The 6,239-nt window shown below is 37.7% G+C and overlaps 1 pseudogene; it reads left to right on the top strand.

The window, feature by feature from the left end:
• Nucleotides 1–1,555: 1,555 nt before the first annotated feature.
• LOC119542806 lies at nucleotides 1,556–2,486 on the top strand (annotated as a pseudogene).
• The last annotated feature ends 3,753 nt before the right edge of the window (nucleotides 2,487–6,239 follow it).

The raw sequence follows: 6,239 nt of genomic DNA, 5'->3' as shown, positions 1-6,239 counted from the left end.
AAATGTAGCTTATGAAGGGTGACAATGGGATTGGGAAAGCCATAAGGACCACACTCCACTTTGTCTAGTTTATGGATGGATGAGTAGAAAAATAGGGGAAAGAAACAAACAGACAAAGGTACCCAGTGTTTTTTTTTACTTCAATTGCTCTTTTTCACTCTAATTATTATTCTTGTTATTTTTGTGTGTGTGCTAATGAAGGTGTCAGGGATTGATTTGGGTGATGAATGTACCACTATGTAATGGTACTGTAAACAATCGAAAGTACGATTTGTTGTGTATGACTGCGTGGTATGTGAATATATCTCAATAAAATGAAGATTAAAAAAAAAAAAGATACAAAGGATATAACTTTTGTAATCAGAGAGATTAGAGTTGGAATCATGGTGTTTAAACATTTGGGAAGATATCCAAATAGGTTTGTTTATCCATTCGAACAATATCGATAGAATGATTTCCACATTTTTTTTCTGAATATTAAAAACAAAAGTGATTAAGAGTGCCAAGAACTTATCAGGCACTCAGTAAAAAAATAGTTGTTCTATTATAATTTATATGGTGAGTTCAGCAAAGCTAATTTTCTTGGAAGATATAAGAAAAATGTAAAAATTAAAGTGAATGTCAAAATATTAAAAGGCATTAGATAGAAACATAGGGCACTCCAGACAGAGCAGAAACTTGAATACAGGTAGAGAAAAATGAATATCCATGCATGCTCAGGGGCAAGTACAGTAGTCTGGCCTCAGCATTAAGGGTCTCCAGGACATAATGTGTGGACAGTCTTACAAGACCATAGATGTCATATGACACAGCACATTCACTGCCAAGCCTTGATTGGAAGACACTGTTTGGTAGGAAGTTCTCTTGTCTAAGTGTGGAGATACATGACACTTCAAACTGGGAATTTAGACACTTATCTTACCTCTGATGCTCAATATTTTCTTCTGCAAAATTGATGTGCATGTTCTCCACTGTTTCTCCCATCTCATCATCTAATATAGAAACACAAGGAAATATTGACATATGTGTACACATGCCCAAGGCTACACCTTTCAAATTTGTCCCAGAGGAGAAATTGGCAGTGCACATGAAAGTGCCATGTTATAAGCTAAAGGAAGGAAAAAATATCTTTAGCAGGATATACTTTAAACAGGATTTGAATGGGAGTAAATGACTGAGTAATAGGAAAGATCTGGTTTGGAACACCCACTTTTGGAATTCAAGTAATATCTACAAAGGTTACAGAATATTGCAAAACACAGTTCTGTTAAAGGAAAACCAAATTTATAATGATCTAGATTCTGGAAAATTTGTGAATATCTTAAGCAGTCTCTGAGAATGAAGAAAAGCCATTAGTCAAAATGCTGGCAGTGTTGACCCAGGGTTAGGGTTGTAGCAGTTCATCATCCCATGAAGAAAGATATGAAAGAACTAATCAAGGCAGATATGAAATATAAACTACTTAGGATGAAGATTCCCATCATTTGATAATTCAGTCTGTTCAAGAGATTTCAGGTTTCCTCCTATTTTTATTTCTAGACAGAATTTTTTCTAAATGGCTTTGGAGAACCATAGCACCATCAACGAGTTCATCCTCCTTGGTCTGTCTGCTGCCCCACACATCCAAGCTCTCTTCTTTGGGCTATTTTTGGAAATTTACCTCCTGACTATTACAGGGAACCTGATGATGCTGGTGGTGATCAGGGCAGATTCTCACCTCCACACCCACATGTATTTCTTCCTGAATCATCTTGCTTTCCTGGACCTTTGCTTTTCTTCTGTCACAGTCCCAAAGCTGCTGGAGAATCTTTTGTCTCAGAAGAAAACCATCTCTGTGAAGGGCTGTCTGGTTCAAGCCTTCTTTTTGTTTGAGAGTGGAGCCACCAAAGTCTGCCTGCTTGCAGTGATGGCCTATGATCGCTATGTTGCCATCTGCCACCCTCTCCTCTATGGACAGATGATGAACAACGAGCTGTGTAAGGGGCTGGTGTGGGGGTCCTGGAGCCTGGGATTTCTACATGCACTCCTCAACATCCTTCCAGCTATGAACTTGGACTTCTGTGGAGATGATTCCATCCCCCACTACAGCTGTGAGCTGCCCTCTCTCTCCCCTCTGTCCTGCTCTGATGTCTCCACCAGTTTTACTGTCTTACTCAGTTCTGGCATCCTCTCTGGACTTGGAACTGGTTCCCTGATCTTCTACTCTTATGCCCGCATTGTCTCCACCATCCTGAGCATCAGCTCCTCCTCGGGTAGAAGTAAGGCCTTCTCCACCTGCTCCTCCCACCTCATTGTAGTGCTCCTGTTTTATGGTTCAGGTTTCCTTCGTTATCTAATTCCAGTATCGGGCTCAACATTGAAGTTGATCTTCTCTGTACAGTATAGTGTGCTTACCCCCTCACTGAATCCCATCATCTATAGCCTGAAAAAAAAATGACGGGAAAGCCGCTGTGAAAAGGACCTTCAGAAAATATCTTCACTATTAGCAAACTGCACACAGAGTATGATGGGTAATTAGTTTGCTGAAGCAAGAAATCTGTTGAGTTGACATAAAAGAATTTCCTGATTGCTCCTGATATTGGATGCAGAGAGTTGTTTTAAAAATTCAGAGATGTATTAGGGTGAATTAGAGAAGGGTGGCTTAGTTTTAGTCTGTCATAGAGTCAGGGAAAACCATCAAATCGCCATGTGAATTCAACTGTTTTCCTTGGGTAGACTTTTGGCTGCATTAAGTGATCTTCTTACCATCTTGTCTGTGTTTGCTATGCAGAACAGTGAGCCACATAGAATGAATCACTAAGTAACCCAAACCATCAGAGAAGGGAACATAGAGCAAGCCTTTTGCTCTTGTGCCGGGGAAGACGAGAAGTTTGGAATGGAGGGAGGTGCAATAGCAGTAACTGAGCAATTTGTACTTTGGGAGATCTGGGCCTTGCATAGGTGGGAGCATCCAGAGGAGATAGGGCAGCCAAGAACAAGAAGCAGCTAGTTTCTAAACTCTGTTAGAAAGTAAAATACAAGGAAATGTCAAGACTACAATTTCACAGAAACACACAATTTAAAAGAAAGATTTTTTGGTCTTTTTTTAACAGTAACTGATCGCCTTATGAATACCTGTGTCACAGAGGGGCTCACTCTTTTCTTCTACCCTATTCCAGTCTTTTTATTTTCAGCAGGAGAGAGAGGACCTTTGGAAAGTACTTACAGGTGACTGCAGAATTTATCACTGGGTAGGCAAGGTAAATGGCCTCATTCACATCATTTCATATGAGAAACATGATGCCAAAGGAGTAAAACCTTCTTGAGAGCCAAATGAAGACTCTATTAGCAAATTGACTGTCTACCTTTAAAATCTTACTATATCCTCTCATACATGGCATCCATCATGTGAGTATCAGGCAAAGATGGTAATATCACAGAAAGAATATACAATTGGTTATGATCAAAATAAGCTGCCATCAGTAAACTGAATCAGTTATAAAATATTTCCATGCTTTTTCAACCGTGTGTTATGTTTTAAAATAAAATTACCATACATGCATGTTAAAATATAAGAAAATCTAAGGAATACAGAAAAAAAGCAATGTTACACTACAAGGGACTTTTAAGAAACATTTCTTTTGCTCAATTGTTCTTTGGTCATCTGATAAGCTACTGACAATAACAAAGGTGGTGAAAAGGGAATTCTATTGCCAGGAAGACAATGTGCATTACTTAATAGTGAGATTTTTCCATCTTGCCTGTAGATGAAAGAACAAAATGTGTGCACCAAAACATTTATAAATCTAGTTCACCTTATTTTTCAATGAACTTAATCATACCTACTGGTAATTGTAATGCTAATTAATAGAAAATTTTTTAGAAAAATTTAAATAGCATTTAAAATTATTAATATATTCCAACTTGAAAACGTGAAAAATAAGAAAACAATTTCACACAACAAGGAAAATCGTTTTTAACTTTGGGAACATGGATTTACTCCCTTTTGTTTGTTTGTTTGTTTCCTTATACATAAGGTTTTAAATGCAATTGATGTGTTTAACAAACATATCATATCAGAATATAACTGTGAATTGGTCTTGTGTCTTTACTCTTTTGAATATCCTTTTGTCTATATTGTTCAATTTTTACTTTGAGATTTGTTCCATTATTCAAATTTTTGAAAAGCCCTTCATTTAAATATAAGGAAATCATCAGCATAGCTAATAATTTTAGAATTCCTAGTACCTTATTTATTTCTGAAAACAATTATATCAGGTTGCCTTTATTATTATCATTTTATCCTTCTGGAAACTGGAGCTTAATGTATCTTACTAAACTAGGCCTCAGTCACAGAGTTAGCATGTGCTAGAGCTGGAATCAAACACAGGCAAATCTAGGTCCCATATTTTAAAACATAACGCACGGTTGAAAGAACATGGAAATATTTTATAACTGATTCAGTTTACTAATGGCAGCTTATTTTGATCATAACCAATTGTATATTCTTTCTGTGATATTACCATCTTTGCCTGATACTCATGTGATGGATGCCATGTATGAGAGGATATAGTAAGATTTTAAAGGTAGACAGTCGATTTGCTAATAGAGTCTTCATTTGGCTCTCAAGAAGGTTTTACTCCTTTGGCATCATGTTTCTCATATGAAATGATGTGAATGAGGCCATTTACCTTGCCTACCCAGTGATAAATTCTGCAGTCACCTGTAAGTACTTTCCAAAGGTCCTCTCTCTCCTGCTGAAAATAAAAAGACTGGAATAGGGTAGAAGAAAAAAGTGAGCCCCTCTGTGACACAGGTATTCATAAGGCGATCAGTTACTGTTAAGGGGTAGGGTCAATCAACCCTTCTCTTTAACAAAGTAAATGCCTTGTGCCATCGAGGGAGGGGAAGCAAACTCTTTCACCCCAGGACACGGGCAGAGATCCACTGCTGGGGAGAAGCAGAAGCAAAAAATCTCTGCCCTTGGGAAAGTGCCAGAAAATATCTGAGGAATCAGGATTTTTCTCCAATACTAGAAAATGGACAGTTACCCATTAGGGGAGGAAAGTGAAAAACAAGTACCCAATAACAACCACAGATACAAGGCAGAGTTTGGCTCCCATTGGAAAAATTGAACAGGAACATGAAGGAAGCCCCACCTGTGAGTCCCAGGCATATTTAGCTTGCCTAAGACTGAGGGTGCACTATGGTAATCAAGGCCATCTCCTGCTGCTAACAGGAGACCTGAAGTTTATGGCAGCTTTATTCACAATTTGCAATGGGTGGAGATGGCCTAAGGGTTCACTGATGGATGAACAGAGGGGTGATCTGTGGTATATACATACATCAGAATATTGAGTGGCTGCAAGAAGGACTGAACTCATGAGGCACAAAACTAAATGAATGAATCTTTATGGCATTATGTGGAGGGAAATAAGCCAAAAATGAAAGGACAAATATTGTAAGTCTTCACTATATCAAATCAGTATAATGAGCAAACACTGAGAATTGAATTTGAGAGCATAGGTTATCTGAGGATAGAATGGGGGCAGAGATTAGGCAATCAATGATTAAGGAGTACAGAATGTTCAATAAGCCCTATTGTAAAGATTTCTAGATTGTAAGCTCTTACAGCAATCACAGCTATTCTTGAGTTTTAACTTTCATTTCTAAATTGTGATAGTGGAGCTCTGTGTGTATAACTTGGTAGTTCGCTGGAAATTTGTGTATCTGTGTAACATCTGAGACTCAGAATTCGAGTTCTGCATCTCAGAAAGTCAGCTTTACACCGTACAGCAACTGTTAAAGAAGCTGAAAAAGAGATCAGACTGCAATTAGAGGTATTAATGAAATGGATTTGGTTAGGACTAAGGTAAATTAGAATACAAGGTAAAGAAAGATTTTAAAACTTCATCTTCTGTGTGAGACCAAAGGAAAAGCAGTTTATTTGGTACAAAATTAATATTTTCTGCAACACATTATCTAATTTAACCTGTGTAGTCAGTCAATTTAAACAACATAATTAAATAGAACCTAGAATAGGGAATGAGTTCTTATTCTGTACATGCTAAGGTAATACCCCAATATATCCCAGAATATTTGGGGCAGAAAATAAAAAATTATTTGCAAAGTCCTCTTGAGGGACTGGTGGAAAACACGGAACTATTAAACTTCCCCACCTGGGGAATTCCTGCTATTCTCTTAAGCAATAAGGGTTCGCCCTTATGACTCTCACAACTATGCTTACTTACAAGTATGCT

Source organism: Choloepus didactylus, chromosome 8 (assembly GCF_015220235.1).
Source record: "Choloepus didactylus isolate mChoDid1 chromosome 8, mChoDid1.pri, whole genome shotgun sequence".
NCBI classification, from domain to species: Eukaryota; Metazoa; Chordata; class Mammalia; order Pilosa; family Megalonychidae; genus Choloepus; species Choloepus didactylus.
The sequence above is the reverse complement of the archived record's forward strand: the minus strand, read 5'-3'. Positions and strand labels throughout refer to the sequence as shown.